Consider the following 25,452-nt stretch of genomic DNA (forward strand, 5'->3'; position numbering starts at 1 on the left):
GCCCTCGACTTCTCACAGGTGGAACAGTTCTCAGAGCTTTCTGAGAATCTGCTTCCTGGGTGACAATCCTCAGTTTGGTGTGAATAAAATTTCCTTCTTTTCTTCTTGACTTGAAAGTTAATTGAATTTTTGTCAACAGTATGTATGAAAGTGTCTGTTTCTGCCGAGATAAGGGTAACGGAGAAAGTAAGATAAAGAGAATGAGATGAAGAAAAGCAAAGCCAGACCCCATTCACAATGCTTCAATGCATGTTTCCCCACATTCCTTACCTGCCCATTAAGGAGCATATATGGTTATTACTGATGCATAAGAAGTCTCCATTGTGAAGACCATGAGGTCTCTACCACGCACACATGTTCCTGTCTGTGATTGGTCCTTATTTTGTGTATGCTGTGCAGAGTTTTAAAACATGATATTACTTTATATCCATCTTTCCTTTCATGGTTTCTGGCTTTTGTATATATAATGCTTAGGAAGTTCACTCTAACAGATTTTCCTTTAACTTAATTTAATTTTTAAATGATGTGTTCATTTCCCAATATTTGTAGAATTGATTACCTTGTCTCCATTGTTTCAAAATGCCATCTTGGATGCAACGAGTTTTACTATTTACAGAATACTTCCTAAATTTCTTATGACTTGTATTTATACCTCTCTTCTTCTTTTTTTTTTTTTCTTACCTGTCTAGATTTTTTTTTTTTTAGGAAAGAGTTTCAACATTTTGTACTGAAACCTCTTTGGGGTGACCTAAAGTCGTGTTGGAAATTGCTTTAAAAATAAATGTTCATGGGACTTCCCTGGTGGCGCAGTGGTTGAGAGTCCGCCTGCCGATGCAGGGGTCATGGGTTCGTGCCCCGGTCACGGGAAGATCCCACATGCCTCGGAGCGGCTGGGCCCGTGAGCCATGGCCGCTGAGCCTGCGCGTCCGGAGCCTCTGCTCCGCAACGGGAGAGGCCACAGCAGTGAGAGGCCCGCGTACCGCAAAAAAAAAAAAAAATGTGTTGAATGAATGGATGAGTGGAAAGGTAAGTTTGAGAGTCACCGGGCCTACTGTTGGTGTTTAAATCCACGACACAGAATGAGATCCCTCAGGAGGAAGAAAAGATATACAAGCGAAAAGGAGCAGTGGGGAGCCTGGGAGCACCATGGTGATGAGACAGGCAAGGAGGCGGAGCCGCGGAGGACGAGACGAGTGGCAGTAAAGGACGGGGAGAGCAGAGGGCATGGACTTGGGTGGGAGCGCTTCGAAATGGAACAAAGCATTGACTGTCTAGGGCCGCTCTCCGAGATCTGGCTGCTGGCTCTAGCAAGGCAAGGTCAGCGGCAACTCTGGAGAAACGGGTTGAGGCAATAATGGGAGAACGTGGAGATGGTAGAGACAGCTTCTGCCCTGAAAGAAAGAAAAGACATGGGCTGGAAGCTGGAGGCGTGACTAGGCGCCAAGGGAGATGTTTTTGCTTTCGATTTGAGGATGGGGGTTGTTAGAGCCTGCAGTCTGCCCCGGAGGGTGATCCAGTAGATGTCATTTATGGACGGTGCAGGAGAAAAAGGAAACGAAGGCAGGAATGAGGTCCTTGCAGAGGCAAGAAGAAATGGGGTCCACGACCAGGTGGACAGGAGTCCAGGGTCCACAGGTGCCTCAGGACATCTGACCCCAGGCCCAGGGCAGGGAGGCCAACCCAGGTCCCACCCACGGAGGACGTGAAGCTACTCCTTCAAGGCCAAGGGGAGACACTGACGCTGCTGAGAACCTTCCACGCATTCGCTTTAGCCCTCTTCTGGCCCCGTGGGTGCTACCATCGTCATTTTCATACAAGTGGCTTAGAGAGGTGAAATCATCTGCTCCGAGTCACAGAGCTCACGGAAGGCAGAGTGGATTTGAACTCAGTTCTGCCTGGCTTCCGACCTTAGGGCTCTGCTGCTTCTAGCACCAGATCGCTGGGGTCACGATTAGCTCAGGGCTTGGGCATGGCTGAGGCTACAGTGGGGATACCCTCAATGGTTGCGCTGAAGGCGTCCTGAGACGTGGGGACTCGAGGACATTTCTGTGGATGAGGACACGGGCAGTTTTGATGGGAAATAGGAACACAGTTCAGAGAGCATGGATGTTTTAAAACCCCATCCCAGGTTTAAGGAGCCTCTCCTCATTCTGTGGATGGAGAGGAGTTCTGAGACCTCAGGGGCTGGGAGGACAAATGCCTCATCATCACCTCTCCTAAAGCTGCCTGGAAAAGCGGCAGGGTCCTTCTGCTCATCTGTGTCACTTTCTACTCCCTAGGGTCACAGATGTGTTTGTGCCCCGGGTGTTCATCACCGGAAACCTCGACCTGAAGAAGACTCTTTCCTACCTGGGCATCACCAGAATCTTTGAGGAACACGGTGATCTCACCAGAATCTCCCGTCATCGAAGCCTGAAAGTGGGTGAGGTAAGCCTGCCTGGCCCAACGCTGCCCCCTCCAGCACAGGGAGTCTTCATACAGCCCCAGGCCAGAGCCACTGTCACAGCAGCTGTACGAGCCAAGAGTTCACCCACCAGTCAGGCAGGGCTGAATCCAGCTCCGCCTCTAACCAGCCATATTGATCCTGAGCAAATCACATAACCTCCCAAGCCTCGTGTTTCTAGTCTTTAAAATCTGAACCATCAATCTCCTGGTCCTACTTTGGAAGTTGATTCAATGCAGCAAACAATGGATGGAGGCTTGGAACATTCATCAGGCCTAGAACTGACCCAGGCTTGCGAGGATTAAGTCGTAAACATGTTCTACGTAATGTAGAGATAAGCAAGCAAAGGACTCCATGGTCTCCAGCAAGGCTGAACACCTGCCTATTGGCAGCAGTCAGAGAGGACCACTCGGGGTAGGGTGCCCAGATTTAGCAGATAAAACACAGGACACCAGTGAAATTCAAATTTCAGATAAGTGATGAATGATTTTTTTTCGTATAAATATATCCTGAATATTGCATGGGATATACTTGTGCTAAAAATTTCATCGTTTATCTGAAATTCAAATTTAACTGGACATCCTGTATTTTATCTGGGAACCCTACTTTTAGGCTTAAAGGGCACTGAGAAAGGGGAAGATTTCAGCAAGCAGAGAAGGGTGCGGGCAAGATCTACCTGTAGGGGGAGCAGCATGGCCTAAGGATAGGAAGTGGGAAGGCGTGGAGCCCAAGTGGCTGGGGATTGGCTGGGGCTAAATTCAAGCCAATCTAGGAAGGATCTGAGTTGCCAAGATGAGCTGACAGTAGGTGGATCACTCAGCTGTATTTTCTAGCTTGCAACAGGAAGAAAGACAGTTAATAGAACTTTATTGCTTTTAAAAGTTTTCCTGCTGCAGACTTTGCATAAACATTCCATACCACCTGCCCCTTTCCTATAGGCCTTTATTGAGTTCAATGGCCCTTTTCTTTTCCGCAGTCAGATGTGCTGATAGCTGCGATTCTATATGTAAACATCAGCTCTTGGCTTGCCAGTAAAATTGTTAGCATTTTGTAGAATGGAATGAAATGTATCAGTATTTCACAGAAGCCCATCAATTTCCCAGTGTCAATTACTTAGTGACAGATGTTGATGCCTTTCAGGTGGATCTGGGGTCTGAGTCATCAGTCCCTGGAATCTGACTCCTTCTTAACGTTCCACCAGGAGGATGAAAGGAGTGTGAAGCGGGCTGGAGGCTTTGGGCCAGGGATGCCACCATCTCCCTTCCATCTAGCTAAAGTTCAGGATAGCCTTTCTGCCATTATTACCATTGATGCTGCCCTGTAAGTCATGGGAAACATAGCAAACCCCGCTCTGTCCCCCTCCCTGTAGCTGATGCTCCCCCTGCATCATTTCTTTCCTTCATGCTGCATCTACTGTTGAGCATCCTTCAGTGATGACAGCAGAAAAGCCAGGAGCCCTGGGGCAGCTGGCACCAGCCAAGTTACTGCTGTGCTGGGTGACTCTGGCAGAGGCCTCTCCCTCTCTGGGCCTCTTGCTGGCCTTTGCCCATCCAGGACCTCCAAGCGGCTTCGCAAGCACTGACTTCACTCCTGTTTCCCTCAGGCGATGCACAAGGCTACCCTGAAGATGGATGAGAAGGGCACAGAGGGGGCCGCGGGCTCCGGAGCACAGACACTGCCCATGGAGACACCTTTTAAGGTCAAGATAAACAAACACTTTCTGCTGATGATTAGGGAGAATGGAATGAATAACCTGCTCTTCCTTGGAAAGATTGTTAATCCTTCTGGGAGATAAGGGGGAAATCTGACTTGCTACAGACCTCAACTATGTTCTGGGGTTGAAGATCACAGGGACTTTCTCACCTAATCTCACACTGTCGTGCGCTCCCCAAACCACTGTCCAAACAGGTCGCACCACTGACTTGTGGCCATCAGTTTTCTCCCCATTCAAATGTCAGGATTAGATGCTCCACCCACAACCACTTGACAGTGATCTTCTCCCCCTCTGGCCGGCGGAGGGGTTTTGTGATTTAATAAACAACACCCCCAAGGTCTGCTGACTGTTGGTGGACAATATGGGGAAGCTGTGAGCCACGATGAGTACCTGGGGTTCAGAATGAGTGAGACCTGGGTTCTAATCTTAGAAACAGAGTGTCTTTGGGAAAGCCATACCCTCTCTGTGCCCCTGTTTCCCTACAGAAATAGACAATGATTGAGGACAAATGATAATCCCCTCGAGGGCTCTGAGGAAACTAGCGCACTGCTTCAGAGAGGTTAATTCCCGTTTGAGAGCCCTTGGCTTTGAGTGTTTGGCACGCGAGCTACACAGGTATCTCCCCAACAGGGTCCACACGGTAGCTCTGGACTCAGTCCAGCAAAACAGGAGTGGGGCTGGTCCAGCGTTAGAGTACATGCAACCTAGAGTAGCCGCAGTCAGGACTCAATGCCAGGTTTGTCGGACTCCAGAGCCACCATTTCGGCCCAAAACGAAGAGCCCTGGGGCTTGAACCTGTCAGCAACCTCAGCTGAAGAGTGAATGGGGTCCATGCACCGCCCCTGGAAAGCATGCCCCTGCAGCGTCTGCATATGGCCACCAGGAGGCACTAGTGTTCACAGGGCTAAGAATATGAGCATGAGGTTTCTTTAAGCACTTGATTCCGTTGTTTCCTGCTGTGAATTCCCAAAGCCAACGCCGAAGGTGTTTTGGGAGGAGGGGATCCTCACTGGCTTGACCCTAAGGAGCCTGAGCTGGAAGCAGTTGCCAACCCCTAGCTTTCACAGCTCACAGTGCCTTTTGTGTTCTGGTCTCAGCTACCCCTCGGCAGTCAGGATGGACACTCATAGGCCAGATGTGGAAAGTGAGGCTCAGAGAGGTGAAGTGACTTCTCTTTGTCCTAGTGGCTAGGCGCAGGCAGCAAACAGCTGTGTCATCTGGTTTGGGCAGGAAGGGAGGGGCTCCCCATAGACCTGGGGGTCCGGCTAGCCATTCCTCAGCTCCAGTCCAAGGTAAGAGAGCTGCCCCGTCCCGGTTAGCGTGTGTGTGTGTGTGTGTGTGTGTGTGCACGTGCGTGTATTCAATAAGCACCTTCTCCTCTGTCCTGGGTACCCGCAGGGCCCTGGAGATCTACCCCCCACAAAAGACGGTAAGGAAGGCAGCCTGGAGAGGGATAGAGCCGGTTTAGGGTGTTAAGTGTCAAGATTGGGGAGCACCAGAGTAAGCAGCCTCTCTCTGAGAGGGTGGGGAGGGCAAGAAGGTTGAGATCCTGTACCCAGGACACAGATGTGGGAGCAAAAGGACCCCCATGGAGTACTTTGCTGACAGTCACCATTTCTCTGGCACCAGTCTGGGGATGGAGGTAGGAGGACACCAGATGAACACCAGAACCCTCATGAGTCATCTCAGGTCCATGACGTATGCCACTGGGGACATGGGACAGGAGGGTAAGCCACTTAGTAGCTGGGTGACTTGGGCATGTCATTTAAAGCCTCTGAGCCTCAGCACCCCCTCCTTTGTTGAAAGGTGCTGTCCCCTCTACTGGGCATGCTCACCTCCTGCCTAATGAGCTCCTACTCATCCTTCAATGCCCAATCCTTTATGACCTCTTTATGGAATTTTCTCTACCAAGAAGCCCTTCAGTAAAGTACTCACCTCCACGCATTGTGATGGCTCCTGGGTCTGAATTTTCCCTCCACCCCCATGTGGGCTACAATCAAATCCTGCACGAAACAATGACTTATGGCGCAGCAATCCCTGGGCTAGAAGCTGATACAAACAGACCTGGCCCCTGCCTTCATGGAGTTAGTATCCAGTGAAAGAAACAGCCATGAATCGAGTAACAACACATAAATGTATGATCATGAGCTCTAGTGAACATGATGAAAGGCGGTCATGGGGTGCTTTGAGAGTTTGTAATGGGAGGGTCTGACCCAGTGTGGGGGATCAGGCCCTGGGAACATGACAATTGGGAAAAGCTCTGAATGCTGGGAGCATATCTGTTTTTGAACTATAGCTATTAATTAAAACTGCCTATGGGTGTATTTTTCCTCATGTAGTTAATAATATGTAAAACACTGGTTGGTCTTTGAAATGGAAATGAAGCTTAATATCTAGTGCTTTATTCATCTTTATTTTAACTAACTTTATTCTAAAAAGGACTGTTGCACCTCTTCAATATTTTTCTATATGATTTCCTACTTTCACAGCCATATTTTCATTCTTCACTACAGAAATAAATTCTATCTGGGCAAAAAAGAGGGGGAAGCAGCTGGGATGGGGAGCAGAGGGAAACCGTACCAAGCAGAGGGAACAGTATGTGCAAAGGCCCTGAGGTGGGATGGTGGTGTGGACAAAAAACTGAAATGAGATGAACATGCCAGAGCAACAAAATAAGGCAGGAGGAAGTGGGCGGTGAGGCTGGAGAGGTAGGCTGGGGCCTCGTGGGCCACGGGGACAATGCTGGTCTTTAAATGAAGGACTGTGGACAGCTTTAGCAGACATTTAGTTGGAGGGTGACCCAGACAAACTCGTGCGTTGTTAAGTGTCCCGATGGCTGCAGACTGGGTGTCCCTGTGTCCCCAGGGCCCAGAGCCAGGTCACATGGAGAACATGCTCAGTACGTGTTTGCTGAAAAGAAAGACTGTCCCAGAAATCACCCATGTTCCGGACACAGCCAGCCCCACCCAGAGCTCTCCTCTCCTCAGGGAGGGAAGGCCACGCGCCTTTGCCTGGCAGGCCTGCCATGGGGCTCAGCCATGCCTGCTTCTTCAACACACCCTCTGCATCGCCACCTCCCTGCCCTGCTCCTGCCGTCCCACCCCGCCCGGATGCTCCCCTTGTTCCCCATACTCTCCCCCTCCCACCAGTTCCTTTCAACGTGTTACTCATCCATCCAGAAAAGGCTGACTCCTACTTCTTCTAAGAAACCTCACCAGGCCACATGTTTGGGGACTGACAGACCTCATGAGCGGATGAATGTGTTTTGACTTTGATGTAACCAACACTGACTATATGCCTCTCAGGATCCCGGCACTGCATAGGGCCTTTCCCCAAACCCCTGACACCCCAACCCATCAAGTTAGTGTGGCCATTCCATTCTACGGATGAGAAAACAGAGGCTCAGGAAGATCACTTAATTTGCCCAAATCCCCACAGCTAGAAAGCCACAGAGCTAGGACTCTGGAACATTTGTCCATCCATCCATCCATCCAACAAAGGTTTGCCAAGAGTCCACTCTGTGCCAGGGACTGTTCCAGGGGCTGAGACACATCAGTAAACAAAACATATCCAACTCCTTGCCCTTGCAGGGCTTCCAGGCTGGGAGACAGAGGCAGATGACAAACAGGAGTGATAACTAAATAAGAACATTGCATAGCGCAGGTCAGGGTGATTGGAGGGACTGCTGGTGGTCAGGTCGACCTCTTTGGGAAGGTGGCATCCCTGAGGTGCTGCTTTCCGTGGTCTCTGAGGTATGATCGGTGTCTGGAGACTTCTGACCCAGGAGATGCCCACGAATGGGTGTACTTGATGAGAGGAGAGAGGCTAGCCTCGGCCAAGGACGGAAGTGCCCAGCATCACAATCCCAGGGTAGGAAGGCCCCTGGGACGTGATCCAACTTGACCTTCCAGTAATGCAGAAAGCCTTTATGTGGCTTCCGAGCAGACGGCTTTTCAAGCACACGCAGGGCGCCAGGAGGCTGGTTTCCTGTCTGCCTGGGCTGAGGTCATTCGTGTGGTCACACACCGGAAGTGACAGGCTGGTGTGCTGGTGAGGATAATCACAGGTGAGAAGCCCTCCTTCCTGGCCCTGCTTTTCCTGCAAACTGTGTGGCTCGGGCAAACACCTTCTTCTTCCCGGGCCTCCATTTCCCATTTGTGCCATGATGGGGTGGCCCTGGATGGTCCCCCAAGGCCCTTCTATCTCAGACAATACTTTGACACTCATATCGGAAATGACAGAACTGACTCCAGAGTTTTATCTGCATGTTCATTCTTCCACGCATTCATAGAGTCAACAAATATTTTTTGAGCATTTGAGTCTGTGCCAGACAGGGTGCCAGTGTGGGAAAGCCAGGCGAGAGCTTAGGGTCCCGTGGCCGGCTTCCTCTGGCTCAGGCCCAGCCAAGAGAGCGTTTCCCACCCTCCTGGGTCACCACGTCAGTGATCAGGTGTGACAATAAGAGTCCGAGGCCAAGGCACCCTTTTTCTTTGTGAAACGTGCTTTCCATTTCCACTTAACTTCCCAACTTTCATCCACTCCTGAACCACTTTTACGATTGTGGCTGAACCCCCAACTCTTTCATTCCATTATTTACCTAGATTGATCTTCAAATCGATGCACGTTTTAAAAAAAAAAAAGTTTAAGCAGAAAAATTAACATCACAACCAAATATAGAAAACGAAAAATAAAGACTTGACACAAATAAAAATTAATTGTAAAAATATACAACGCAACCAAGGTGGTGATTATATTCCACCGAGACCGTTTTCTCCTGCAGCCTCTGAGCCTGAAACCTGCTCTCTTTGTTAAAAAGGAAAGTTAACAGCCACCCGATGGCTGTAGAGACATGCTGGCGCCGAGGAGAGACTTCCTCCTCGAGGAGATCAGGAAGGAGAGCTGGTAAAGGAAGGATAGTGCTCCTGCCCGGGTCCACGTCACAGGCAGAAAGCACTTGAGGTTGTTTCATGGAAGTCACCTTCCCCATCCCCTGCCCTGGAGTCTCAGGCCAAGGTTGGAAAGTGTTCATGACTTATGTGTCTGATTGGCCATTCTTCTTTCTTAAAATAAATGTTAAACTTTTGAATCACTTTAGATTTACAGAAAAGTTGTGAAGATAGTAGAGTTTCTGCTTCCCCTGGCCCCGATTTCCTCAATGTTAGCATCTTACGTAACCATGAGGCATCTGACACAATTAAGGAGCTAATGTTGGAACATTACTCTCAACTGAACTTTATTTGGACTTCAACAGTTTTTTTTCACTAATATCCTTTTGTCTGTTCCAGGCTCCAACCCAAGATACTGTGTTGCGTTTAATGGCCTTTCACCTTAAGGACTTCGGCAGGGGCTTCAAGGCGCTGGAGGTTGGCAGGAGGCCCTGGCGTCAGATAGGCTGAACTTCGAATTCCAGCTCTGTCTTGCATTTGGTTTGTGACATTAGGCAAGGCACTTAGTTGGGCCCAATCCTTAGTTTTTCCTCTCTGTGAAGCGGGGATGGTCAGAGACGTCTCACAGGGTATTTGAGGGGCTTCCATGATGTAATGCGTGCGAATCTACTTTGCACGTGGTAAACATCCATCCGTATCTGTGACGGCTGTTAAAGGCATCCAGGCTGGGGAGGGAAGTGCACTGTGTGCGCTTCCATGAAAGCCGCTTGTCCTTCCAGCACAGGTAACATTTTGACTGTTGTTTTTCTTGGCATGATGTAAACAAAAGACTCACAGATTCCTGGAATAGGCTGGGGAAAGGGGCCCCCCAGGAGAAAGATCCCTTCTGGAGCGGGAAGCCTGTGTGTTTCATAATGTTGAAATAGAGACCTCCTTTCCAAAACCAACCAGAAACAGATGAACAGTCAGAAAAAAAAAACTCCTCAGGGCTTGGGCATCTGTCTAGATCTACCCACCTTCCACATCTCCACCCTCAGCTTGACTCAGATGCCTAAAAGTCAGGTGATCATCCAGGCAGGCTAAGAAATGAGCAATGTTGCAGCAAAACAGGTTGCCAGGAGCTCTGGGTAGCCCTTCCCCTTGAGACAGGTGCACAGGTCCACAGTGGGTAATGTTGGGTCCTTGTTGGGAGGCTCTGAAGGGTCACTTGTGGTTAAAATGGCATTGCAAGGTCAGCCTTGAGGCACCCGATCTGCTCCACAGTTAATAGCAAAAATACATTAAATATATACATATAAAGAGAGAAGTATATGAAGTGATATGAAGATCTTCATAAACCAGGAATGGGACCAAAGCATAAAGATATGTGAGGCAGGCAGGAGGTCCGATAGCCCAGAAAGGAAGAGTCTAGAGTGGCCCGGACACAGCAGGAGAGGCTCCATGTTGGAGGATGGACTTGGGAGAAAGATTCCATCTTGATGGGACCATGGATGGGGGCCCGCTCCTGCTTTGTTGCTGAGCCAGCCAGATTGGTCTTATGATCTGGGGAGAAACAGGCCTTTGCTTTCCAGGAAGTCCAAGACCTCAGCAGCTGAGGAGCTCAGAGCCAAAAGTAATCTTGGAGAGCTTCTCTCTGGGGCCAGGGCACAAGCTGTGTGGGGAGGGAGCGGCCAGCTTTCTCCACTCCCAAACCTTCTCATATTTCCCTGGAAAGTCTGATTCTGCTGTTCTAGGTATGACCTGGGAATCCAAACTTTTACAAGACTACAGCCAAGCTTGGAGAACCCCATACTCCTTTAGGTTGCCAACTTGTGTTTCGCCAACTGTAGGTCTTTACAAAAGGCCCTGGGCGTGGGTGAATCAGCAAAGCCTGGCCCTCGGGGCTCCCACCTTTCCTCCCACTGCCCTCCCACTGCCTCCACCGTCTTTATATTTCCCTTTATTCTTCTCCCCATCACTCCCTGATCATAGTCCCTGTCCCGGAGGAAGCCACACAAGGTCCAGACTGTCTGACCAGGAAGACAGACACGTAGGAATGTAAATTGCTCTGGTTTGCTCCAGGTGTTTCTAAAGGGAGGCACAGACTTTATATGGGATCCAGGAATACTTGGTGAGTGGGTGATTTGGAACTGGAGCTGGCAGGTGGAAAGGAGTTTGTCAGGTGAGAGAGTGGCGAGGGCAATCTAGACAGACTGAAAATCATGTGTGATCATACCGATAGGGAAAGAAATGGTAGGGCTGCATTCATTTCATTTTATTTTATTTAGTCTATTTTACTTAGGTATAGTTTATATAGTGTAAATTACACAAATATTTCTGGCCATTTTTTCTTCAAAGCTTCTTCTGTCCTCCCCTACCCACTTTTTGCCTAGACTCCAATTACACATATGTTAGACCACTTGATTTTGTCCCACAGGTCACTGGGACACAGTTATTTTTTTTCCCCCAGTTTGCTCTCTTCAGTTTGGAGAGCTCCTATTGCTCTATTTTCAAGCTTACTGACCTCTTCTACAATTTAGATTTTCTTATGAGCCTAGCCAGTGAATTTTTCATTTTGGTTACTGAATTTTTCATCTCCCAAAGGTCAATTTGATTCTTTTTTATACATTTGATTTTTCTCACATTATATCAATGTTTTATTGTTTAAGCATATTTAAATAGCTATTTTAAAGTCCTTGTCTGTTAATTCCATAATTTCAGTCATGTCTATGTCTGTTTCCACTGACTGATTTTTTTCTTCTGGACATGGATCACATGTTCCCATTTCTTAGAATATTTAACAATTTTTGATTGGATGCTGGACATTGTGGCATTACAATTTTTTGATCTGGGTTTTGTTGTCTTCCTCTATGGTGTGTTGACATTGGTTTTGACAGTGAACTAAATTACCTACAAAACTGCTTTATTCTGTCAATGCATATTTTCAGGTTTTGTTGGGGTGCCTAGAACAGCTTTAAACCAAAGTTAATTTAGCCTAATGTCAAGATGCAAAACTTCCAGGGTCTCTACTGAATGCCCCAGGTGTTCCATGAGGTCTCATCACTCTGGCTGGTTATAACCTAAATACCTCCCCATGCTATGTGAATCCTAGGAATTGTTCTGCTTACATCTCAACAGCAGGGTTTTTTTGTTTGTTTATTTTTGTTTTTGACCAACTTTGTGGAATTTCACTTTGTGCATGCAGAGCTGAGCACTTAGCTTTGGATTTAAGCTAATGTACATTTTTGCTGCACAAATTGTAGCTTCTTCAGCTTTCCCAAACTCTGATACCCATCTTCTAAGCAAATCTACCGTGTTCTTCTTGGGCTCCCCTCCCTGTGTACAGAACGTGCCAATTGGCAGAAAATTGAAACAATTATAAGACTTACCTCATTTGTTTCCCTTCTCTGCCTGTTGTTCAGTGTCTGAATTGTTTCATATTTTTTGTGTCTCAATTGTTTCATATATTTTGTCCAGTTTTCTAACTGCAAGTCCAATGTCAGACTTATCTTGGCCAGAAGTGTAAGTCAATTCACATTTTATATATGTATATACCTGTGGAATGATCATCCTAATTAAGACCCTAAAAAAGTCTCTTTTGCTCGTTTCCAATCAGTACCACCCCTCAGAGATAAATCGCTCATTTAATTTTATTTCAATTATTGAGCACTTATTATTGACCACACAGTGCTGTACAGGGAGAACAATATAGACAACTTCCTGATTCATTAAATTTTCAGCCACACAAATAAAAGCAAAATTATGACAATTGTAGGTATTTCACTAAGAGGTTAATGGTGCTATGGAAACATTTCATAGGAGGAATTTTTCTTATCTGGGTAGTCAAAGAGATCTTCCTTGAGCTAAGATCTAAACAATGAATATGAATTAATTAGGGGGAAGATCAGTGAGGGGAGTGTGGGTAACATTCTAGGAGTAGGGTCCAACAAGCATCACCTCTGAGGATCATGAAAATGGGCAGAATGGCTGGACATAGCAGTCTGAGCATTGGCTTTCAGATGTGTGATGAAGTTAGAGAGGCCAGCAGAGCACAGGCTCTGTGGGTTGGATTAAATGTCAGCGCCCACTCTGGGAAATAGGAGGCTGTTGGAACATTTAACCTACGTAAGTGATATGTTGACAAGGGGAGTGAGGAAGAAGGAGGTGCAAGGATGAGTCCTAGGTTTGAATAACTAGGTGAGTGGTGGTGCCGTGGAAGGAGATGTTGAAAGGAAGTTTCGGTTGTAACTTTGGTTGGGAGATGGTGCTTGGGAAAGAGTCTCAGTCCATTTGGGTCACATTGAGCTTAAGGTTCTTTTGCAACATCAGAAGGAGATATCAAGTAGGTGGTCAAATACATGAAGTTCAGAAGAAAGGTCTGGGCTGGAGCTTGAAAGTAATGAATGATTTGCGTCTCTTAGTAATGAAACCGTGGGCGTGATGAGGTCAGCTGGAGAGAACGGAGAGATTAAAATGAAGAGGGCAACACAGCCAAGTACAGATGCTGGCAGCCTCCCAACACGTGAGGACTGGGAGAAGAGGAACCAGCAGAGGAGACAAGGGGGAGGAGCAGAGAGATACGATAAATCTAGGAGGACGCGGTGTCCCAGAGCCAAGGGGAGGGAATGCTTAGGGCTGAGTGTGGTCTCCAGTGTCCGAGGCTCCTGGGAAGTCAGGTAAGATGAGAACTTAGATATGTTCATGGCCTGGTCCTGGTTCTGTGGACCCAGAAGCCAGGCTAGAGTGGGCCAGGGGGTGAGTGGAAGGTAAGACCATGAATACACAGCTCTTTCAGATTTGGGCCGTGATGGAGAGGACGGAGATAGAGCAATAGCTAGAAGGTAATGTGTTGGTGGTAGTGGTGGTGGTTTGTCTGAATGGACAAGACTTGAACGTATTTATAAATAAATAAAAACAAACTTATGGGTACCGAAGGGGAAAGGGGGATGGATAAACCAAGAGTTTGGGATTAACATAGACACACTACCATACATAAAATAGCTAACCAGCAAGGACCTACTGTATAGCACAGGAACTATACTCAATATCTTGTAATAACCTGTAAGGGAAAAGAATATGAAAAAGAATAGATATATATGTATGTATAACTGAATCACTTTGCTGTACGCCTGAAACTAACTCAAGTTTAGTTGTAAACTAACTGTACTTCAATAAAAGATAATTAATTAATTATTTTTAAAAGCCAGTGGCAAGGATCCAGTTGAGTAGTGTTTAAACACAGAAGAGAGAGATATAAGGGTCCTGCGATGGAGATAAAGGAAGGTTTCTAGAGTTTGGGGAGGGAGGTGGACCTTAGAAATAATGGGGGAGGGGAGGAGTGCTGGGGAAAGCAGGGGTATGTCTGATGGGGGAGGGGAGGCAGTTCCTTTTCTGAGGGTCTCTCTTTAATGTGAGGTAGGAGGCAAGGTTGTCTGGTGTGTGTATGTGTGTGCACGCATGCGTGGGTACATGTGTTTGTGGCAGGGTGAGGAGCCCATCTCAAGGAAAAGGAAAAGGTTGAGAGATTCCCCAAAGTCTGTGCGCGAGTGCATTGGTGAGAGCTCTGTTGCCAGGCAAATAGAGGTGGCTGGTTGGGAATTCACAGTGGACCAGCCCGCCTTACTGAGCCTCCTTCCCCACAGCACTGGCAGAGAAAGAGCAGAGAGGTGGCTCATTCCAGGTGTGGGGACTCACCAGAAGTGAGTGTCACAGACACAGCGGCCCCGGGGAGCATAGGGTTTGGGAATGAAATGAAGCTCTTTGACAGCCAAGCTAGATAAGGAGGCAAATGAAGACAGGAGAGGGTGGGTGGACTAAGGGAAATGGGACCAGCTGTCCAGGAAACAGGACCAGCTGTGTGCTCCAGGATAAAGCTGGGGGGCAGGTAAGTTGGGGCCCAATGGAGAAAGACCTTGAATGCTAGGAGTTGGGCATCCCTCCCCAGGTTGGTGGGGAGCCATGGAGGGATCTGAGCAGGTGGGTGACCCCCGAGATTTGCATCTGGGGGAAGCGCAGGCTGTCTGCAGTGTGGTTAGTGACTGGGGCTGGAAGACTGTCAGGGATTGAGGGGGTGTGAGCCTGTGGAGGGTGAGATGAAGGCAGTGGGGTCTGGGAAGGAGGACCCCAGACGGGGCGAGCACAGAGAGGACGGAGTGTCCCTGTCACTCCGTCAGGCAGAGCCCCCAGCAGGACGCACACATACCTCCAGGCAACAGTTGTCACCACGGAGAGAGGGGCGAGGGTCTTCATGGGGCTGGGGGAGAGAAGGAGTGGCCTCGGGTGGACAGGAGTTTGGGAGGAGAGAAGACAACGGGGAAAGAGGTTGGATTTTTTTTTTTTTTTTTTTTTTGGTTGCACTGTGAGGCATGTGGGATCTTAGTTCCCCGACCAGGGATCGAACCCACGCCCCCTGCAGTGGAAGCGCCAAGTCTTAACCACTGGACTGCCAGGGAAGTCTCAGGAGGTTGGATTTGAAGAGCCGACAGAATAAGATATTTTCCTCATGCTTTTCCCCCAAGAGCATAAAGACCTGCCTCTTGAGGCCTGTGGACGTGGAGCCCAGGCTGTCGAGTAAGGAGCCCTTTGAGGCCTCCTCCCTGAGGCCCAGAGAGAAGCAGCAACTTGCCTAAGGTCACGTGGAGGCCAGCGCCATTGAGGGGGCCGGGACTCCTAGCAGCCAACACCCATGAGAGGCTACTAGTTCAGAGGGTGCCCCCTGCTCAGCCCAGATCCCCACTCAGCAGGATGGGGGGCACGGAGTCTGAAGTCCTCCAGCAAGGCCGTGTCTGCTGACGGGGATGTGGGCTCCCGGGAGGCACAGGGTGTTAGCAGGTGCCCCACCCCACCAAGCCCTCTCCAGGATGGGACTCTGGCCCCTGGTAGGATGGCCCCGTGCTCCCTGGCGCCTCATCCCTGAACCTGGCAGCAACTCCCGTCCCTCTGGGCCCGGCCTACAGCCTCTCCCCGCTCACAGTCGCAAATATCCAGCCACAAGCCCGTCTCTCCACCCCGCTCCCAAGTGAAGAATGGAAAAGCACCAGAGCCATGAAGGAGAAGCGGCTTTGATCCATGCCCCCTGGGCCCAGGGTGGGATGGCTTAGGGGCTCAGCTTGGAATGTGTGGATAAAGAGTCCAGTAGGTGGGTGGGTCTATGTGAGCCCCGCTTAGAGAGAAAACTCAACTCTAGTCAAACAGACACAAAGCTACAAAACAAAAGATGGGTGAATCAAATAAATGGAAATGGAGAGAAATTTGCAGTTTCCTAAAGGAATTACTCATTCAGCAAAAAGATTCCTCGTATACTTTCCTCTAATTTTAGTCATATTTGGTATAATAAAGTGTTATCCAATTTACATAAATTTAGTTTCAACAAAGAGGCTGTTGGGAGCGTGGCTATCACGTGGGGGCTGGCCTGACATAGGCAAGCGCCCTATTGCTCTCCATCCTCTGAACAACTCTACAGGGTGCAGGTAATTACCCCTATGTCACAGAGCGGAGAAAGAAAACTGAAGTCCAGAGAGGTTAAAAACTTGCCCATCGTGGGGCTTCCCTGGTGGCGCAGTGGTTAAGAGTCCTCCTGCCGATGCAGGGGACACGGGTTCGTGCCCCGGTCTGGGAGGATCCCACATGCCAAGGAGCGGCTGGGCCCGTGAGCCATGGCCACTGGGCCTGCGCGTCCGGAGCCTGTGCTCCGCAACGGGAGAGGCCACAACAGTGAGAGGCCCGCGTACCGCAAAAAAAAAAAAAAAAGAACTCGCCCATCGTGAACGTCAGAGTTGATACAAGCCCAACACTGACTTACTCCAAAACTGCTGGAGTTTCCAACTGCTGTCGGGTCACTCAGTCTAAAATCCTCCCGGCGCCAGTCTTGCTGGATGAGGCCCGCGGAGGGAGCAGGAATCTTAGTATTCTTATAAGGCAGGTGTGCTAGTGACAAAACCTCTGTTTTTGTTTATTATTGGAAAATGTCCTGATCTCTCCTTAACTTTTGAAGGGTAGTTTTGCCCAATGTAGAATTCCCCTGGTTGACAGGGTTTTTTTTCTTTTGGTGCTTTGAATGTGCAATCCAACTACCTTCTAGCCTCTCTGGTTTCTGATGAGAAATCAGCTGTGAATCTTACCGAGGATATCTTGTACATGATGAATCACTTTTCTCTTGCTGTTTTCAAGATTCTTTCTTTAGCCTTTGCTTTTGACAGTTTGATTATGATGTGTCTAGGCTCTGGATCTCTAAGTTTATACTATTCAGATATTGTTGAGATTTTTGAATGTTGTACATGAATGTTTTTCATCAAATTTCAGAAGTTTTTGGACATTATTCCTTCCCATAATCTTTCTCCCTTCTTTCTCTCTTCTTTTTTTGGGATCCCATTATGTCTATATTGGTATGCGTTACAGACTGTCACAGGTCTCTGAGGCTCTATTCATTTGTCTTCATTCTTTTTTCTCTCTGTTCCTCTGACTATATAATCTCAATTGCTGTATCTTCTGGTTCACCAGTTTTGGGTTTTTTTTTCCCTTCTGCCTAGTCTAAGCTGCCATTGAGCTTCTCTAGAGAATTTTTTTTTAATATTTATTTATTTATTTATTTGGCTGCACTGGGTCTTAGTTGCGGCACGTGGGATCTTTAGCTGCGGCATGCGGGACCTAGTTGCCTGACCAGGGATTGAACCCGGGTCCCCTGCATTGGGAGCGTGGAGTCTTAGCCACTGGACCACCAGGGAAGTCCTCTAGAGAATTTTTTATTTCAGTTACTGTGCTTTTCAACTCCAGGATTTCTATTTGTTTCTTTTCAAAAATAATTTCTATCTTATTATTCATGCTCTTTATTGGGTGAGACGTCATTCTCATACTTTCCTTTAGTTATTTAAACATTTCTTTTAGTTGTATGAACATGTTTAAAATAGCTGATTTAAAGTCTTTGCCTGAACTTCCTCAGGAAAATTTCTATTGATTTCTTTCTTTTTTTTGAGGGGGGGAGCTGCGTTGGTTCTTCATTGCTGCGCACAGGCTTCCTCTAGTTGCGGCGAGCAGGTGCTACTCTTCATTGCAGTGTGCGGGCTTCTCATTGCAGTGGCTTCTCTTATTGTGGAGCACGGGCTCTAAGCATGCAGGCTCCATAGCTGTAGCTCACCAGTTCAGTAGTTGTGGCTCACGGGCTCCAGAGTGCAGGCTCGGTAGCTGTGGCGCACAGGCTTAGTTGCTCCGCGGCATGCGGGATCTTCCCGGACCAGGGCTGGAACACGTGTCCCCTGCCTTGGCAGGCGGATTCTTAACCACTATACCACCAGGGAGGCCCTGATTGCCTTTTTAAGTTGACTTTATTTTTTAAGAGCAGTTTTAGTTTCACAGAAACACTGAGGGAAAGTGCAGATTTCCCATCTACCCCCCAACATGCAGAACCCCCTCCATTACAAACATCTCCCACCAGAGAAGTATGTTTGTTACATTTGATGAACCTACACATCATAATCACCCAAAGTCCGTAGTTTATTTTCACTCTTAGGGTTTTACGTTCTATATTTTTGAACAAATGTATAATAATATGTATCCATTATCATGGTATCATACAATGTTTTCACTGCCCTAGAAACCTCTGTGCTCTGCCTCCCACCGCTGATCTTTTTACTGTCTCCAAAGTTTTGGCTTTTCCAGAATATCATACTGTTGGAATCATACTGTACGTAGCCTTTTCAGATTGGCTTCTTTCACTTAGTAATATGCATTTAAGCTTCCTATTTGTCTTGTCATGGCTTGATAGCTCAGTTATTTTTATCTCTGAATAATATTCCATTGCCTGCTTGTACCATAGTTTTTTCATCCATTCACCTACTAAAGGAGAACTTTGTTGTTTCCAAGTTTTGGCAGTTATGAATAAATGCTATAAAAATACAGGTGCAGGTTTTTGTGTGGACATAATTTTTTATTCCTTTGAATAAATATAAAATAACATGGTTGTGGGATCATATGGCAAGAGTATATTTGTTTTTGAAAGAATCTACCAAACTGTCTCCCCAAGTGGCTGTACCATTTTACATTTCTACCAGCAATGTGTTAGAGTTCATAGCCCCACATCCTAGCTAGCATTTGGAGTTGTCTGTGTTCCAGATTTTGGCCATTTGAACAGGTGTGTAATGGTATCTCACTGTTGTTTTAATTTGCAATTCCATGATGACATATGATGTGAAGCATCTTTTCATATGTTTGTTTGCCATCTGTATATCTTCTCTGCTGCAGTACCTGTCAGGTCCTTTGGCCCATTTTTTTAATCCAGTTGTTTGTTTTCCTGTTGTTAAGTTTTAGGAGTTTTTTGTATATTTTGGATAACAGTCCTTTATCAGATGTGTCTTTTGCAAATATTTTCTCCCAACCTGGCTTGTCTTCTCATTCATTGTGTTTCACAGAGCAGAAGTTTTTAATTTTAATGAAGTTCATCAGTTATTTCTTTCATGTATAATGCTTTTGGTGCTGTATCTAAAAAGTTATTGCCATACCTGAGATCATCTAGGTTTTCTTCTATATTATCTTCTGGGTGTTTTATAGTTTCGTATTTTAAATTTGGGTCTACGATTCAAGTTAATTTTTATGAAGGGTATAAGGTCTGTGTCTATGTCTAGATTTTTTTTTTTTTTTTTGCATATCGATGTCTGTTCTTCCAGCACCATTTGTTGAAAAGACTTTTTGCTCCATTGTATTACCTTTGCTCCTTTGTCAAAGTTCAGTTGACTGTATTTATGTGGGTCAAGTTGGGGGCTCCCTATTCTGTTCCATTGATCCATTTGTCTGTCCTTTTATCAATAACACACTGTCTTGATTACTGTAGCTTTGTAGTAAGTACTGAAGTTGGCTAGTCAGTCCTCTCACTTTGCTCTAGGGTTCCAGCCCTATGTTTTCCCTTCAGTGACTGCCAGGCTGCTATATCTCACTGCAAATTCAGACCATTATATTTTCAGGCTACAAAAGAGCTGAGAAGTGGAGAATGGAGCTAGGGCAAGTTAAAGTACCACAAAGCTCACTGTTCTTACCAAGATTTTGTTGTTTTTCTTTAACAAATTGTTCCCTGATTTTCTGAAAGCATTTGGTTAATTTCCAGAGTTCTAAAAAAGTTAATTCTGACCATTGTTGCAGTTTTCTCTTTGTTTTTATGGAGGAAAGAGTTTTCAGAGATCCTTACTTCACCATTCTCGCTGTCTTCACCTCACTAATTGTACTTTGACATAAAGACGTCTCTTCTCTCTTTGTGCTGGCCAAGTAGGAGAAGCGCTTTAACCCTGCATACACAAGTCAAAGCTTCCCATTCCTGGTGGGCAAGAGGACCAATGTACATGTTCCAATGATGCACCAGGCGGAACAAGTTGGTTTTGGGGTGGATCCAGAGCTGAACTACTCTGTGCTGCAGATGGACTACAGCAGAGACACTGTGGCCTTCTTTGTCCTCCCTGGCAAGGGCAAGATGAGGCAGCTGGAACACGCCTTGTCAGCCAGGACACTGAAGTGGAGCCGCTCACTCCAGAAGAGGTGGGTATGTATGCCAATTTGCTGTGGCCTGAGGCAGGTGATGGTGCACACCCAAGGATGAGGAAAATGTCACGATAACAGCTGTTGCATAATCACTCCTGCAGATTGAGCACCAACTACATGCTGGACAGTGAGCTTGGGGCCGCAGACATGTTCTCCCTTGAACTTCACGAATACCTGACAGATGAGAAGTGTTACCACCCCCATTCACAGATAAAGAAATAGAGGCTCCAAAAGGAGAAGTGGATCGCCCCAGGTCATGTAGCTAATAGATCACTGCAAAAGTATTACGTCACGGTAGCTATTCTGTGTCAGCAGAGCTCACTCTATCAGCCAATTCAATATTGAATTCTGTAGAATTATTGCATAAACACACACACACAAAACTTGCTATTCACCTATAAAGTGAGGATAATAATATTATCAAACTCACAGGTTGTTGAAAGGATAGAATAAGTTGCTATTTTTAAAGTGCTTAGGAGAACGTCTAAGGGATGGTAAGTGTCCAATAAATGTTACTCAGTCGTAATATTCTTAGTAGTTCTGTGTTTATTATGGAGGGTATCAAAAGGATGTTAATCATAAGATAACAAGGCATGTCAAGGTCTAATGCACAGTCTCGTAGCAATATTTTCCTGGCATCGTTAGCATCATTCCCAGATGCTCATAGTCTAGGAGGAGAGAAGAGACAGTTTTAGGGATAACTGTAATTCAAGAAAGACAAAGGTCAGTGGGTGGGCAGAGTCCTGAGGCGCTTCTGAGCAAAGAGAGATCAGAGCTGGGATTGAGGGAAGGCCTCAGTGAGGTGACACATTTGAGCCACAGGTATGGAAAGGACACAGGGGCTTGGGAAGGGCATTCTGATGACAAAGGCAAAGGGGGATCAAGCGACACTGTAGGATGCTTCAGCTTCCTTCTTTCCTAGACTGCAACCGGGGGTGGATGGAGAAAGAGGAGGCAGCACGGAGACTGGGGTGGGGGAGGGCTCTCTAAAGAGCAGCGGACAGAGCAGAGAGAAGATGGAGATGGCCAAGCCAGCGCAGGAGACGGTAACAGGGGCGAGAGAGCTGTCCATTGTGCTAGATGTCCCAAGAAGTCCCCCAATGAGGAATTTAGATGTTCATCCAACACTTCTGTACTTTCTCTTCTGTGACTAAGTACATGGCCTTGGGAAAAGCACTAAAACTAAGATTTACCATCTTTAACATGGAGATAAGGTTGATGAATGTGTCTGGGACAATGCCTGGCACATAATAAATGCTCAGTAAACGTGAGCTATTCATTCTTGGTTCAGAAAAAACCATCGCAGAGAAAGAGAGAAGTGTACCAAACTCTAGGCCTATGCTGTTCGATATAGGAGCCACCAGCCACACGTTATAACCTAAATTTAAATTACTTAAAACTAAGTACAATTTTAAATTTACTTCTTGGCACTATCCGTGTTTAAGTTGCTTAATAGCCACATGGGGCTGGCTAATGACTACCATATTGAACAGCACAGGTAGAGAATATTTCTAACTTTGCAGAAAGTTCTACTGAACTTTGCTGCTCTCAGGGATTAGCAGGGTTTGTCTCAGGAAGGGTGGTGAGAGGCACATTCTGGGCCAGGGATAGTAGACACACTTCCATCGCTGCCCAGTGCCTCCCCTGGGCCTCTGCTATAGTCACCTTTGCTTGTCCCCCTTCTCAGCTCTGCCCCCTACTTCATTAAGGGGCCCATTTTTCATCTCGTATATCTCCAAAGCTGGACTTGCTCATCCAGGAGGCTTACTTCCAGAGCAAGCTGGGTTGGTGGTCTGGGATGTACTGATCCCTCTAGCAGCAACCGGTGCCTGGAGGAAGAGCGGAGGCTCCTGAAATGTCACCTGGAATGGTCACCACGGGCTCGTGATCACATCTTGTTCTTTCTTCTTTTCCACAGGTGCTTAGAGGTGTTCATTCCAAAATTTTCCATTTCCTCCTCCTATAACCTGGAAATATCCTCCCCAAGATGGGCATCTGGGATGCCCTTGACAAAGATGCTGATTTTTCTGGAATCACAAAGAAAGACTTCCTTCAAGTTTCCAAAGTGAGTTGGTTGATTAGCACATTTGCATGAAAGCGTGAGTCGGAAGGGCCTGTAGAGACTGGCCTGTGGAGCAACCTCATCTCATTGATTAGCAACCAGAGGCCCCAGGAGGCAAAGTGACTTCTGTGTAACAGGAGGGCTGCATCTCACGGCTGCCAGGCCTGTGGCTTTATGGCCGTCATACCACTGATACACAGGCATCTTTTATCCCTCTTCAAATAAATGTTCCTAAGGTCCAACTACAGTGCTCTGAGAATCAGACCTCTACTCGGCAGGCAGCTCTGCTGCCCCAAACCCACTGCAGATGAGTAGCTGTCCCCTGGCGTTTGACCTCACCTCCCTAAAGCCTAGGTGCTCACACCGAGGTCATAATGTAGCTGCTCATAGGCCGTGAGTACCCTGTAGATGTGTTGTGTTTGGTCTGCAGTCAGAAGAAAGGAAGAAGGAGAAGAAGAAAGGGAGGAAGAAAATGAAAAAAAAGAGAGGGAGAGAGGAAGGAAGGAAGGAAAGAAAAGGAGGGAAGGAGGGAGGAAAGGAGGAAAGGGAGCTGACTTCTAAAATGTAACATACTGGACCTAAAACTTTAGATTCTGATTCTCTTTATTGAGCATTTACTATGTGCCAAGCCCAATTCCCACATGGCAACAGTGAGCCCAAACAGTCAGCCCAAGCGAGCCCTCCAGGTTCCCCATGTGCCCCTTGCTCTTACAAGACATCTCATCATCTCATGGGGGTTATCTGCCCAGCCTCTGTCCACATATGAGTTTCTGATCCCCAACCTAAACATTTATTTTTATGACAGATTATAATGGTCAGAAGTGGTCCTGGGCCACAGAAAGGGATCTCTGTCACCAGTGTTCAGGGAAAGAATGCAGACAGGTCTCACTGGAATACGATGACATAATGAACCTTTCCCATGAGATGCTTTTCTGCACATATGAAAAACAGCGATTAAAGTTCAAATTTTAAAAAACAAAAAGAAAAACAATGGTTGTAATTGTTGGGAATTCTCCAGCCCCCTGCAGTTTGGGAGTACATTAATTTCTTCCCTAGAAGACCAAGCAGGGATCCAGCATTTAGGAATCCCTAACCTAGATCTCCTGTGCAACAATGGTAGCAATTACAAGCGCTAGCAAGTTCATGAGCACTTGCTTTGTAAGATCTTTAACTCACTGGATAAACTTGTGGGAGGCATGCAGGTACGATCATCGTTTAACAGAAATGAAAATTGAAGCACACAGCACCCAAATAAGTTTTGCAACAGTACGTGGCAGAACTGGGACTCATTTAACTCCGTGCTTAAGGGCCAGCTGACCAGTGACCACAACAGCTGTAGTTAGTTGAGCAAACCTAATGCCAGGTATCACCTTGGAGCCTCCCGAGGGGGTGTCCCTGTTCCTAGGCAGAACACCAAAACTCAGTAAATAAAGGTGTCTGCATGTGAACTGCTGATGTTTCTTTTTCCCTCGGCAGGTGGCTCACGAGGCTGTGCTGGACGTCAGAGAGGAGGGGACCCAGGCTGCAGCAGCCACCGTCACCAAACTCAGAGTCCAGTCCACGTCCCTTCTTACTCCACCATCTGTTTCAATAGGTCCTTCATGCCGCTGATTATAAACAAAGCCACACAGACCACGTTCTTCCTCGGGAAATTTGGGAACCCCACTGAGTTCTAGGTGGAAAAAGCCCTGTCATCTGCAGACACACTGACATGCACAGAAAACGATCCTCCGCGCTGCCTGACGCCCCGGATGTGGAGGCGTGCCGCCTTCTGCTCTCAGGTTCCACCTGACCCTGGCAGAGCCGCCTTCAACTCAGTCATCAGAGGCAGCAGAGCTCCCAGTCACAAGCCAGAGCCCATTAACCTCCAGTTTCTTTTCCACAAATTCTCCCAGGTGACTAGCTTCATGGAACAGTTCTGGGTTGGTGTATTTCCAGTCCTCGGAGCCCCTGGGAAGGGTGACATATAGGTCAGTCACCTTTATTGCAGAATTACAATAAGAAATTCAATAAACCCCAAGTGTGAATCCAGTCAGCAGCCGTGTTCCCACACGCCTCCAGGGTCTTCACCTGAAGAGAGTCTATCGTGCTGACTGGCAGTGGCTGGGTTGTTAATATGTGACATTTCAGGGGCTGCATGAATTCATTCATCCATTCATTCAACAAAAACATTGAGCACCTACTATGTGCTAGGAGTCAACCAGACAAACGAGTCCCTGGCCAATTGGGCCTCCATAGGGGCAACAGATGGCAACCACCACAACTGTAAAACCAAACCTGTAAATAAACATGACTGTTGCAGGTTACGATCAGCGCTGTGAAGGTACGGAATAGGATGATTTGAAGGAAACGAGATGGTGAGGGGCATTTCTGTGAGCACAAAGGCTGAGTCCGGGGTGAGCAGGTGTGTTGGGGGGACAGCAGGATGCCCTTGTGGCTGGAATGGCAGAACCAAGGTCAGAGAGGTAAGGGGCGGTCAGACCACATAGGGTGTTATCGGCTAAGGAAAGGAGTCTGGGTGTGTGGGGAGAGGGCATTAAACCAGTTGAGTTTCTCAAACCAGAAAATGAAGGGTTAAGGTATGGGCTGTGAAGACCTCTCTGAGTCTGTGCAATGGTTTTCCATCATCAGGGCTGCTGCCTTCCTGGCTCTGACGCTGTCACACACACGTACACACAGCCCTTGCGTTCGTCCTCTTCCCTGCTGGTTGGTAGTGACGACGGCCCGGCTGCCTTACTCTGATTCCTCAGGACCAGCGTTGCAGAGGGTGCAAGGGCCACAGGTGTCAGGCAGAGACTGCTCCATCATCCTCCCCCCTCCCCCATCCCCAAACCCTCTGCAGACAGGC

General features: G+C 47.4%; 1 pseudogene; it reads left to right on the forward strand.

Moving 5' to 3' along the window:
* Positions 1–1,250: 1,250 nt before the first annotated feature.
* On the forward strand, positions 1,251–24,280 carry LOC137219868 (serpin A9-like; annotated as a pseudogene).
* Positions 24,281–25,452: the final 1,172 nt, after the last annotated feature.

Source organism: Pseudorca crassidens, chromosome 1 (assembly GCF_039906515.1).
Source record: "Pseudorca crassidens isolate mPseCra1 chromosome 1, mPseCra1.hap1, whole genome shotgun sequence".
In the NCBI taxonomy this organism is placed as follows: domain Eukaryota; kingdom Metazoa; phylum Chordata; class Mammalia; order Artiodactyla; family Delphinidae; genus Pseudorca; species Pseudorca crassidens.